The sequence below is a fragment of the Temnothorax longispinosus genome, chromosome 3 (assembly GCF_030848805.1).
Source record: "Temnothorax longispinosus isolate EJ_2023e chromosome 3, Tlon_JGU_v1, whole genome shotgun sequence".
Lineage (NCBI taxonomy): Eukaryota > Metazoa > Arthropoda > Insecta > Hymenoptera > Formicidae > Temnothorax > Temnothorax longispinosus.
In genome coordinates this window covers 10,666,449-10,680,829 of record NC_092360.1, presented here as the reverse complement: position 1 = coordinate 10,680,829, position 14,381 = coordinate 10,666,449, and the positions used below count along the sequence as shown (strand labels likewise).

The 14,381-nt window shown below is 38.1% G+C and overlaps 1 protein-coding gene across 25 annotated transcripts in view; it reads right to left on the bottom strand.

Moving 5' to 3' along the window:
• Dlg1 (discs large 1) overlaps positions 1–14,381 on the bottom strand; it is a 496,300-nt gene that overhangs the window by 94,554 nt on the left and 387,365 nt on the right. The window lies entirely within an intron of this gene.

Below are 14,381 nucleotides of genomic sequence, written 5' to 3'. Positions count from 1 at the left end.
ACAAACTATAATAAAGATATAAATTGTTTCCAAATTCATCACAGTATACGCTCGGGCAGTTTAATGCAAAAACTTTACATAACGCTTTATATTATTGCACGAAATGTATATAGCCATCCAAACTATTCGTATATTTAATATTACGTAAACTTTTGCAATAAATTCGCTTTTTTTTTTCATAACGATCGAATTAATGAGATGGATTGAAATGTTGAAATGATAATGATTTTAGTGTAGATATAAATTTTTGGCCAGCTTTTTGAAAGTTTATACTTTAGTGCAGCTTAGGAATTTTAGAGAGGAAGTCGTTTCTATAGAGCTGGTGCTTGCATGCTGTACAACATGTGTTTATATCAAGAGCAGATTATTCATGCAAACTTAAATAAAAAATAGAAAAGGATATTTCTCTATATACCCGGCAGCGGTGTTGTTCTTGTTGATTCGGTTAAGTTCGCAAGCATTTAGATGCTTCCTTCGCAATGCAAATTTGCTCCTTTTGCATACCTCGCGCTTATTAAACGCGGTGAGCTCATTAAAAGCGGAAGTTGACAACGGCGCGTGCGAGCACGAAATTCTCCACTTCGCATAATTATCGCGCCCATGATAACTGAACTTCGCGCCGCAATGTAACGACGAATTTCACCCCGTAGCGTCGTCACCATTGCGATAATGTCGCGGGATAAACGACGGGCTTTCAAACGCACGTTCGATGTGTCAATTGTTAAAATATTACGTTTCACATGGCGTCCGAATCGAGTGTTAAAAACATCGCTCATTATTCGAAAATACACACAAGTAAAATCATTGTTACTTTAATGTTATTAAATTAAAATACCTGTCCGACGCACTCTGGCATGGGCACATAAAAAAAAGAGAGAAAGAAAAAGGTTGTTCGAAGAAGGAAATGGGCGTGGATGTAATTTTCATTCGATTAAATTCAAGGAGAGAAAGACACGCCGTCCTCGTTTTCCCAAAGCAATTCCAAGCAGTTGTACGAGATTTCCTGATCATTTTCACGTGTACAAGGTCCCGGAACATTCGCGGTGAGTAATCCGTGCTGCAAATCTGATAAATCTCGACAGAGTTTACGACGGGGAAGAAAATGCGGGGCGTGTCAACGCAAGAAATACAATATTTTTTCATCGTTATACTCAATTAATATGCAGCCCTGGCCAAGATTGCACTTGTCAGCATTTCATGCAATAAATTAAATATTGACACTTGTAATTTTATCTCGTTACTTCGTCATTAAGTGCAATGAGATATATTGATTTGTACGATATATGTATATGTTGGGTTATAATCAACATGTAATAGACATGACTGTGTACTTTTAATCTGTGAATTGATAAAATAAATTGGAAACTGGTTTGTTCCATTAAGTCAAGTTATTACATTCAATGCCACTTAATTTACATTCTAGTCGCACACTCGACCTCAAGTAAACTACGCATAAGTGATAAATAAAAAGAGGCTTTTGAGAGTTTAATGCGGTTGACGGTGCGTACGTTAACGTTAAATTAATCTTTAATAACTAATGTCAATTTATAATTAAGTATTCTATTCGATTTATATTTATATATCTTATTAGTTATTAAAGATCGATATAACATTAACTTATTACGCACCGTCAATCGCGCGTTATACTCTCAAAGCCCCTTTTTAATTATTAAGTTTATCATCGAGAGTCCTTTGTTATTTATCCAATTATTAAATTACGCATAAAATTATGTCGTTAGATATATATAAAAATCTCTTTTAAATAAATCATCGGTCAAGAGAATCTTAAGAAAAAAATATCGACTTTTTAAGTAAGGATCTCGTTAAAATTGTAACTAGAGAGATTGAAAGATATCACATGGCTCTTGCCATGCAATCGCATTACATAGTCCATTGCATTCAGATATATTCCGACTGCGTTACATAATCATTAATTTAAGGATTCCGGTCATCTTCGAAAAAAAGACATCGGGATTATTAATCGACACGGTCGTTATCGTTATAACGACGCGCTATCTTTCCCGAAATTCTTACTGGCGAAATGGCAACCCTTAATTTTCCAGGGTTGAGCGCGGGAAGTGGCCGCGTGTACGGCCAAATTGAATTTCATATTTCGCTGTGCATCGTGAGTCGGGCTTCCGGCCGCTCCAACATTCCCTCGTAATTAATTGCCCTTCAAGCCTACCCCGTTACAGTATACAATCCGAAAAAAAAAAAAAGTTTGCCTCGTCGCGAGCGAAATCAGCATCCTAATTTCCCTTTCTTGCCGTCGCTCTCAACACGATACGGTGATACCCTCGCTCTATTTCCGTGCGGAATTGAAGCGCGTTAATGAAGATAAATCGTCGCGATTAGCTCAATCGCCGAAAGCTTTTTCTCGATGAAACGGCACGATCGTGCAATCGCTTTAATATGTTTCAGCAAGCTTTACAGAAAGATTAATAACGAGTTTGTTGCACTCTAAATACGATGGTACATAGATGGCGGATTATAATAAATAATTAGAGAGCCTATAATATCTGCTTGCTCACGAAATATCTATTTCATGAAACTATTCAGGAAATGCGTTAAAGGGTACTTTGACAGATCAATTTAATTACCTGAGGTAATATTTTCTATACGCGATATAGTCTATTGACTCTATTGTTTTTAACCGAAGCTTGAGCTAGACATCATAAAACATTTCTGTGCCGCGAGATAGCAAACTTTGTTCGCGAAAAAAGAGAAAAAAAGAAAGAAAATAAACGAAGAAAGGGCGTGCTGAAATAAAACGCGACGCAGTTCTTTCTTTTATCGCGGAACAACGAAAAAGAGCGTTTGGTTTCTCCCGTCGTTTCTTCGTTTTGTTTTATGTGCAACGGTGCTATCATGTTCCGGGATTGAAGCATCGGGCCTTTTTTCATGGAAAAATCGGGAAAATTGAATTTTCACCGGCGTGTTACCCGGGAGATCGAGAGCGCGACGATACACGCACAGAGGAAACGGGCGCGGGAAGACAAAGTGATAAGCGGCCAGAGATGCATCGATCGCCGGAAATGCTCGTGGACGCATTACACCGTGATTTCCGGAGATGTGATATCGATCGCGATATTCTGCACGCGTTCCCGAAATACATTTGCGTGTATGCGCGCGCGCGCGTGTATCCGTGCCCCCTTTATCGCCTCGAATTTTCCGTCGCAGAGGATATTGCCCATAAATCTGTCCCTCGCGAGTTAGCCCGATACATACAAACGCGGGAAAATCTTTTTTTTTAATATATCGCGACAACATTTCATTTCTCTTTCTCTTCTTTTTTTTTCAAATCAACGTGAATTGCCTTTTTTCGCGCGCGTTTCGAAATTTCGAAGTTTTTCGTTGAATTCAGTATTCTCGCAATTGTAGAGTGAACGACAAATAAAATCTGCCAAAATATAACAAAAGAAAAAAGAAAAAAAACGTCATCTGCGGAGAACACCGAGTGCGGTGAGAATCGGGAAACCGGAAGAAAAATTCTTCCGCTACGGCAGCAGACAAGTTCACGGCTGAATTTCGCGTCGAGATTCTCAGAAAAAAAATTCGCAAGGCAGCAAATTTAAAGAAGAGAAATCTATGCGTGTCGTTGCGCTCTGTCGGATCTATTGTCGAGCACTGTCGAAGATGTCGAAGATGTCGAAGATGCGAACGGTGCAGCATGTGCGACGACGCCGCTACCTAATGCATTTTGGGGCACATGTGCCCGTCTCGCCGACAAGGCCACGTACTTTGCTTAGGCAAAGAGAATCGCCGGGATTCGGTTACACATTTACACATTTATGGAATATCGATTTTCGTCGGTGCGGCGGCGGACCGCGTCGCACCGCGCACCGTGTCGACGGGGAAATTATTCATATATTCGTCGTCGGTGAGACATACCCAAGGGTTGTCCGCGTCAAAGCCACACGAGATTGTACCGCTGCCAGGCAGATCGATCCACGCGGACGACAAGCAAGAGAGGCAAAAGGAGCAAATTGAAAGTAACCTCTCTTGTTGTCGGGCAAATTTTTAACTTTAGTACAGGACGGTGCGCGAGACACACGGCGGAAGTTCGCGCGACGTTGAAGTTCGCGCGCAAAGTTGCGAGGGCGAGTCTTCGCCGGCCAAGTTTTCCGGACGTGAAAAGATTAAAGAGGATATTAACTTCCGAAAGAAGAGCTACAAGATGCGCCAGTATAAAGAAATAAATTTTCACGGAAAGACCGCGAGTTTCGCGCCGAAGCGCCGTATGACCTAAAAGAGCGGGATCTTGAGAGGAGGGGGATAGGATAAGGTATATACAATAATTTATCCCTTTGCCCGAGAAAGAGATTCACGTAGGTAAATCCCGCTTGCTGACTTGAGAAATTCGAACTTATAATTCTTCCAGCAGCCAGTGTGTTCGCGCGCGCGCGCGCATGTCCATCTGTCGGCTATCAACGATACAAAGGAAAAGGAAACGTGGTCAGACGAAAAAGTACCGCGCGTGAAACAATGCGGAGATAAATGTCGTTAATTAGAAAAAAAATCTCTCTTGCTCGAGATCGTCGCATTATCCGTGAAGAGTGCAAAAATGTACATTAGTAGAACGCCTCGTGACGGATTACGATGTCAACAGCGGGTCAAAGAGAAAATTTTTTTCCGAGCTGCCAGTCACGAAGCTGAGAAATTTAATTATCCGACGGACGCGTCTCGCGCTGCGAGGACGAGGATGAAAATATTCGTCTCCCCTTTCAAGCGCTTTTGGACAAACTGCACAGGAGCCGAGGGGATGGGAGAAACTTACGAAGCTTGAAGCGGCGGATCGATAGGAACGTGGCAGTGATACAAAAAGCGCGAGCTTACGCGTGGTAAGTAATTAACGAGGTTGAATCTGCGCGAAAAAGCGAAAGCGCGAATTCGTCGATCAAAATAGCCCTTTGCTTCTTTTTCCTTGACGTTATATGTCGACATAATTACTTGAGCATATATATATAACCGTAGGGTAACAGCAAAGATTAATATTTCCGAGACGTGCCGCGGAAACTGCGGCGTAAATTAAGGATCGATTTGTTGCCGTGTCTGTTTACGACAAGCAATTTTGAATGTTGATTAAAGATGGGTTTTGCAATTTCACGACGCTGGCAAACTTATTATTATACATTTTATGTCATGATGGCAATTTACCAATTTTATTACAAACTTAAAATCCTTTTATATCTACACTGAGAAACCCATTTAGTTGACTGAATTAAAATTTGGTTGAATCAACTAAATCTCTTGTTTGTATATGAGCAAACAAGAATTGTGGTTGGTGCAACACAAAAGTTTAGTTGGAAAATTTAGTAATACCAATACACAAATACAGTTCACTGAACAAAAATGTTGTTTGTACATGAAACTAAATTTGTGGCTGGTTTTTTGTTGCGTCAACTGATTATTTTTGTAGTCATATCTATAAATAACATAGATTTAGTTGATTTCAGTACAATTTATTCAATCCAATCCAATTTCTTTCAATGTACAGCATAAGGAAAAATGCACGGTAGCCATCTCTGCAGTGAATGTAGCTTCTTACAGCGTGCTGGTCAGCATGCATGTAAAAATGCAGGAAATCGTTCACTGTGTAACACTAACTTTATGCACGTGTCACATACGCTTGCATAAGGCACATATCCATAAATAATATGCCACTAAAACAGTCGTTATACGATGCACGATTTCATGTATTCTGATACGCATGTTGACCATCACGCTGATGAGAAGCTCAACTCACTACAATGCAATGTATCGCGCCAACTGATCCACCATACTTGTACGCAAGCCCATTCTACAATAGCCGTAAGAGTATGTAGTAAAATTGACACCACAGTCGATTATTCTTGGACAGTAAAAATCCTATTAATCAATAACTTACTGGCTTACATCTTATATATATCTACTTTTATACGACTATTGTAGAATGGGCCTTGTCGCGTCCTTGTCCGCGTCCGCCATGTCTTCACCGTGTACTACACTACGCTGCGCATAAACATATGGCGCAGCAGCGGCAGCGCATAGACTTCAATCTATGATTTTCAAATGAACGATTTTGTTCAAGCAACAAGCACAGTTATTTAAGATACGATAAGATGGGCAAGTTTGTTACCGCAACAATCAAATTTTATTATAATAAATAAATCGATTCAAACATAAAATTTGGTTCATGTATCATTTCACTTGCTCCCCGTAATATGGTTTTTTAAGTGAATATACAAAAATTACATATTCAGTCAACAAAAATGGTTTAACTAAAGAATTTTGTTTTATTCAACCAAATGGGTTTCTCAGTGTACAATGAATCAGGAATCGATTCTTGATGTTATATTTTTCTATATATCAGGATATTATTTCTGAAATAAAAAACAGAGCTTCGTAAATGAGAAAGTAAGGTTTCTGCGATGTGATTTCTGCGATATTCGATATCTTTGACAATGTGTTAAAAGATATAGATATAAACAATAAATACACGTTATCTCGAAAAGAGCATTGATCTCGAGCCGTCAGTGAATCAGGATTCTTTAGATAACACTTATCAGCTACAGCGATGCTGAAAGCGTAACAAAATTCCAGGTAAATTTTCACCTTCGTCTTATCATGCTGCATTCTTCACACGACGGAATGCCGTTCACGCGGCGGTGATTTACGAAAACTCATCGATATTTTACTAGGAAAAATAAAACATGTAAAATACGAAAAAAAAATTTATTGAAAAAATCCATTGATGTACCCATCCTTTGTATGTAATCATTGAATAACTTCTAATTTTTGAGCTTTTAATAAATTCGTTGTTGTGTTAAAAACACATCGTATTTATCCTGGTAAAACAAAAAAAAATAGATCATGCTATTCTGGATTCCGCAATGAAATAGGAATCGCCATGCACGTGCCATACTTTATGTGACTTATGGGACACATTTTTCGCATTTGTAGGACAACCCTCCGCAAATTAGAAGCGGATGAGGGTCAAGGTAGCCACGATGGGTCGTCGATGGAATTCAATTACTATACTCCCATAAAACCGACCCTGAACGCCAGAAAGCATTAAATTTCGCGTCCCTGATCAGGCGGGTCTCTTACAAGCTATTTTAGAATCCAAATAATAGACGATGAATTCTTATCACACTTCCAAATCCTCTATATTGACAACATTTTTATGACACATAAAAGGAAATCATTTCGCTACACTTGTGCGCTGCGCTACAGAGTGCGCATAAACCATTTCGTATCATAATTATATCAGAAAAGATGATTAAGAGAATTAAACGCGGAAAAATTTCTAACAAGTATTTCGACCATTTCGAAGTATTTTTCAAGGTCGGCTGTTCTTGACAAAGATACGAATCCCGCTTCGTCACGGGGTTGAAGGTCTAACTCCAATATTACTATCTACGTTCGCCAGGATCGCCAAGCGTGAAGTTAGAGGGTCTATTCCGGTAAGGGATGACGGTAATTTCGCGGGTTGAGACCAATTCATGTCGAGGGTGAAGCTAGTTCACTGTCAAAGGAAACGTCGCGCCATTCGCATTCCATTATCCCTCTGTTTTATCATTTCTTGAATCAGAAATTGCCTCGTTTTTAAATTCATTTTTTACGAACGGCGCGGTGCGGTAAATTTTACTCGTCAACGATAATGCGCAGTATTATATCGTTTGAAAAAGGTGCGAATAAAATTTGCACTTGAAATTTGATATTTTTTAATTTCTGATGAAATTTTACCGGTAAGAGATGCTTTTTAAGCTTTCTATTTATTAGTAGACTAGCTCGGTAAAGAATAGTATCTAACATAATTTACTAATTATTCGACTATATAACATACAAACATAGAACATCTGTTTCAGAATATTTGTTATATATTTGTTATGTATTTGTGCCATACACTTAATCTGATATTACATCATATGTTTTAGGACAATTTATCACGTTTTCTGTATCTAGACCGTCATATGCAAATGTCTGCGATATCAAAAGAGTTAAGATTTGCACGGAATATATGCCATGGATTTGTGTTCACGATAGTAGCGCAAGCTCGACGATTACGAAAAACAAATTTACCAGCGGATCTCTGAAACAATGAATGTTAAAGGATGGCATGAAAAGGCGGGAATCTCCCAGTTCCGACTATTGGCTTTCGGGGTGAAGCGGGGCAGGTCCGGTCAACGGAATACGTCCCTGGTGAAATACGTTCGCGGATACGAACGGTCATCCATTTGTCCGCTGTCGACCGTCCTCCCCTCGAGTCGCTTGCAAGTCCTACGCCCTTCGCTGCCCGGCCGCGCTGCGGGACGCCCGCCATTTCTCAGCTTGGTTCAATTTAAGGAAAATGCCTGCCGTGGCCACGCACCGATCCATTCGTACGGATTTGCCTCGCTTATCGATACTCGATACTCGTGCGTATATGACCTGTCCGCGAGTTGCGCTCCCATTTCCTCCTCCAAATGCATAGCACGATACAGATTGTACCCCGGAGAAATGCTCAATGTGTGTTCCCTTTGATAAGGTCACCATCTTCCCACAGATTGTTCTAATACGATTTGACGAATGTTCGATTTGAATGTAAAGGCACCAAAAAATATTTGTAAACTTATCGGCCTTATTAGCGATTGATATTGATCAAATGTATATATTAGAAAAATTAGCCTACGATTGTATTTTAGTGGATTTATTGGAATAAAGTGGTTTTAAACATGAATAGAATTAAGCTTTTCTATAAGATTAATATAAATATGAAATATTCTTTGAATTACTTTGCAATAATTTTGATTTCTTGTTCGATGTCAATTCTGTTGGCAAAATTATTTCATTTAGTTTTACCAAATTCAAAATTCAGCATTCTCTCCCTCTCTTTTTCTATTTCTGAATTATTTTCTCAAAATATTGCAGACATTTTCGATAAACTTGCCTAAATAGTCGAAATATTCTGACGGACACAATACAAATAACCAGTCCCTTATTTGCATACAGAGATCGGAGTGGACACTCTAAATGTCTGCTGCTACCGTGTTAAAGCTGGCTGTGCCGGGCTCTTGGAAAATACTTGTTAGAAATACGTTTGAATTTGCTTCGCGATACAACGAGGAGTATAGAAGTTCGCGAACTTCGAGCATCCCGAACATCGACCGAGCTACAAGGTATCCGCTGCTACAAGACGCTTAGTTCATGCGGCAGGTACTTGTGTCACAAGTACAGTCTTCCTCACAGCTTCAACAACTCGCAACAATTTCTACAAACTTGTATCGATTGTTAATGCACGGTCACCAATAAAAGCACGCATCGAACTTTACATTTTAGTCTTGAGGATAATTATTTTCGCATGTTATATCGCGTATTATGTTACACTTAAGTTAGTGGCGTATCTACAAATTTGTGACAAATTTTGATAAAATTATATAAAAAGATTTTCTTTTCTGTTCGCTTAAATCTTAAATTATAAAACTAAAAGAAATCAAAATAAAAATCTGTATGTTTTAGTTAGTCCGATAAAATTTGTAAAATGTTAAAAATAAAACGATATCCTTTTTCATTTATTTCTTTTAAAAAATTTTTTAACATTGCATTTTTAACTTATCATTTACTCGTGCTTAATAATTATACTACTGATATAAATGTAATGTGGAAAATTTTAAAAATGTTAACATTTTTAGACACCATTTATTTTTCCGTTATACACCCTACATGTTGATGTAGAATGTTAAATCTGCAGATGTCAAACTATCTAAAGGCTCTCTTCAACGGATGCCGGAGCTACGAAAAGAAGTCATTTTTCTCCCGAGAGAAACAATGGAGCCTGCTTCAAAGAGTCCGTCTGCAAAATCCGTCTAACCTTCTCCCCGGAGAGCAGAGATTTTTGTCGGGGCTATTTTTTCGGGCAATGGGTTCATATCTCTGGCTAGATTACGCGCGTTAAGGCCGGGGAGCTCGCTGGAGACTGAAAATGGACGGGCGAGCGTATGCCGGGCTTCCGATGTCGAACGAAAGCACCAACAAGTGCGGCGGCTTATAGTGTAGCCGGTCTCTTTCATCCGCGTCATTATTCCGGACTTAAAGCTTCCGGCTAGATCGTGTAGCGGTCGTTTGCTCACAACAATGAGACCAAGCCCGATATGATCTGCAGAATGACCGCGATTAACGTTGCACGCGCAACACTCGTCTATTTGCGATTTAATCGCGACATCGATTAAGCCACCCTTGCTTTCTCACGTTAACAGTAAACCATTATTCTGTTATTCTCTTTTTTTATTTCATTCGTATGACGGTGCTGTAACAGAATAACATATGCCAGATATATTTCAGTCGTTTTTTCATCACTTATTCTTCGACAAATTTAAATCGATTGATGTTCATGTAAAGTTAAATAGGTAATTCATTATAATCATTAAAGTTTAAACTTAAAATTTTCGTTCTGTCAAGTCTGGGTTATTATTAGCTAACAAATAAATTTTTGTTCTTTATTTTTGTGTCTAAATTTTTATCTTAATCTTCTCAGTCGCGTGAGTAATTGTTCCTTCCTTAGATAACAAGATTAAAATAGTACAGTTTATAAGCAGATATAAAAAAAATATATATATAACGATGCCCCTATAAATATTATAAGATTCTGTAAAACATCTGATACAGTCTATAGAATATTGATAATTTTCAAAGTAACGAGAAGCTTTTCTCCGCGCATTCGAGTATAAAGGGTTAAATATATTATCGTAAGAAGGGAAAGAGAGAAACAAAGCCGATCAAAGTGCAGATTACTCTTCGTAAGTTTCCCTACTCGAAAAGTTCCGACGATCAAAGATAAAGGTCCCGAGTGCATTTTGCGACGTCGCGAGAGATGTGAACGAGGGGAAAGGAAGAGCGTCTTGTCTGACACAAAATGTATGGTGTAGGCAGCCTACCGTGAAACACTCCATTCAATGGCGTTTGGGTATCCCCAACTACGGGGATGTCGGGGGTGCACGAGTTACGCGACTTAACATCGAGCGTGCAACACACCGGGAAGCTTTGTCGGATAAGGTTTCCCTTGATCCGAAGGAAGTTGTTCGGCGAACACATATTCTGACAACAGCGATGATCAATAGTTACCGTACTTGGTAGATATACATATCATATAGCGTAATTATATATATATATATATATACCCGTTTTAAATAAAATTTCGTAATCTCCATTTCGCATGGAGATTACGAAATTTCGTCTCTACGAGGCAAAATCTAATTAAAGTAGCAATCACGCGCGATTATTTACGAGTAATTTTTCTGTTTCTTCGTACTTTCGTAACATCTTACTCACTTGTGAGGCTCCGTTTGTGTTTCAATTAACTCTCAGTTACGTTTCAATTGGAACTAAATTACGATCTAATTAGCTCTCTTCGAGTTTTCAACTAAATCTGAAATAGATTTTTCTTTCCATAGCAGTATGAGGTCAAGAAACATCTCACAGAAAAATATCGATTTCGTTATTGGAGCGATAAAAATGTTTCATTACAGCTACAAAGATACAGGAGTAAAGTATATTGAACAAATTAGTTGTGTATTGATTTTGGTATTAAAATATCCTGATCCCGAATTTATTGTTCTCTATTTAACTTATTAACATATCTTACTCTTGTACGTGACGCTAGCAACGCCACATTCTTGAACTTTGTTAACTTAAACGCAACAAGCACTAAATTCAGAATTAGGATATTTTAAGAGCACTAAATTCTAGGATTATTTTAATGCTAAAATCGATATAATAACTAATTTGTTTAATATACTTTACTCTTTTATCTTTGTGGCTTTGTATCTTTATGTATTTTTCATAATTTTTATGTCTTTTTTCACCAACGTCGTTTAACTAGAATCTTAATTCAATTCACCCTTTGTCTCTTTCTAACAGTCTCCCTTAGAAACAGACAAAGAGTGAATTAAACTAAGGTTCAAGTTAAACGACGTTGGTGAAAACGGGCATTAATGTTGTTTCGTGAGTAATAAATTGCAAAATAAAGTATATCATGAGTATTTGATTGAAGAAACAGTTTAATGTTATACTTACATAATTAACTTTTTTTTTTACGGTTTGCTTTTATGCAGTTACGGTACATTCATATTTCACTCTCTCTTTGAAGTATTTTAGAGCACAAAACTAGCACAAAAAATTCTGGCATATCGGTTTTTTGTTTACGGTATTTTGAACGTGTTTTCAGGAATGCTATAGCTTAACGTAAAGGCATTATCCTCACTTTTGATATTAATTTCCTGCAAATGAATAGGAGCACAAAATTCGGGACTAAAGCAATAAATTAGCACTTAATTGTGCCGTATATCCGAACTTTTTTTAATGGTGAGGGTGTTAGGTTCGCAGAGATAGAGAAAAGTTTTGTTTTTATAAAAGTTACAAAATTCAATTTAAACAGTAACCAATTTTTTCAAAATGTAACAATATTTTTTTAAAGCTAAAATTTAATCGAATAAAATATATTACTAACCTCTTTAGCTACACAACCCTTTTCAAGTGTTGTGATTATAATAACATACAATTCATTATTTAGTCTGACGTAATTTTCAAGTTTTTATTGTTTTTAATGATAAATGATCTCTTCGTAATAATGTATGTGTCAAAGATTGCAATGTATTTATAATTCATTATAAGTTTTATAGTGTTTATTACAAAAAAAAATAAAAGAATAAAATTTTATTTATTAAAAGTATATTATAAAAACATAAAAATTTATCAAAAAATTAGTAAATACGTTGAACATTTTACAATTGCATAAGTACCATAGGGAGTAGATTTTTGTATAAAGATAAAAACTTACCTAATTACTTATGAAAAAAATAATATTTTTAAACGTTTTCCCTAATAATATTTACGCGATCTCTTGAGAATCCTGCTTTATGGTACATCAAATGCAGAGTTCCTTTGTTCATAAAAAGTTCCTGCAGTTGTTCCTTTGTTCATAAAAAAATTATTTGTCTCAACACACGTGATGAACGAGACCTTTCTATCGTAAAGTAACAAGATCGGTGGCGTAAAATTTAACTTCAGTATTTCAAAGGCGCGAGGCCTGAATAGATAAACTCGGAAGCATTGTGTAGGCACTGTTTACATTATGGCATAGTGCACATAACAACACCCTGGTTCATCTAATCTCGCATGCGCTCGACAAGGCCGTCACGGGTACAACAAGCTATCGCTGTCGATTTCTGCGATACATCGCGCGTTTCCCTCCCATCGTACACCGATATCCAATTACAACGAACACCACGCGCTCACTCGTGAACATACGCGTTACATCTGCGGGTTATATAAGCGATGCTCTCGTGAGACGTGCGGCCGCGAGCTAGAAATAACGCGCATTTGAGAGGAAACGCAGAGAGCGTATCCGGTAACGACAACGACAACGACAATGACGACGACGACGACGACGACGACGACGAAGACCCGCTTTGCCTCTCGATTGGTCGTCAATCTATCGAGTCAATTAACGGCAACCTGTTCGCTCGCTGCGCGTTTCGTAACGTACACTCAGACGAGCGTGGAGGGCGTTGTGGAATTAACTGGACCGTGATAACCTTGATAGCGCTATCATTAGATATAGCGCGCCTCGACTAGAGAAGATATATCACGAAGATTCCCCATAAAATATTTCCCGTGAAATATAAATAGTAGGAAAATATTGACGATAATAAAATAGAATGAATGAAAAAAGTTCTTTGATGTAAAACAGTAAGGGAAAGGTCAACGCGAGAGTCTAAACATATAGTTATATAGATGCATAATTGTTTATGATAATCATAAGTGCTACGAAAATAAAAGATGCAAAAAAATATCAAATGTTCCGAGCTACGTCGGAATTATTTCTTCAATGCTTTACGCAAATTACAAAACGCAGATAGCATTAACTAAGGGTGAATAGAGTTTACAAAGATTGCAAAGACATGAGGAAAAATGACAAGATATATTTATATCTTCGCACTATAATATTTGAAATTCAGTGATATCGGTATCGTGGAAATAATCTTTCGTTATCAGTGAAGGTTCCGTTCCACGCGGGACTTTATTGACTTGCTTGCTCGATTTCGCTTGTAATTCATCATTTAATCTGACACAACGGCGAGTCGCGTGGCGGCTGATAAAAAATCGAACAATCCGCTTAAGGATGTGTCACGTAAGCGTCCCGAGAAGTCATTCCGTGCAAACATCGGCACCGTGTACGTGTATGCGTTTGTGTGCGAATATTGGCTTACGAACACTGCGTGTCTCACGCAGCGTTGAGCGTTTGTTGGCTGACGGTGATGGTTTTGCGAGACTCTCGGGGAGTTCGCATTGACTTAGGGTTGACTTAGGATTCTCAAAGCGGCTTGGACCGTGTCAAGATCGGGTGCCAGTGTAAACTACAC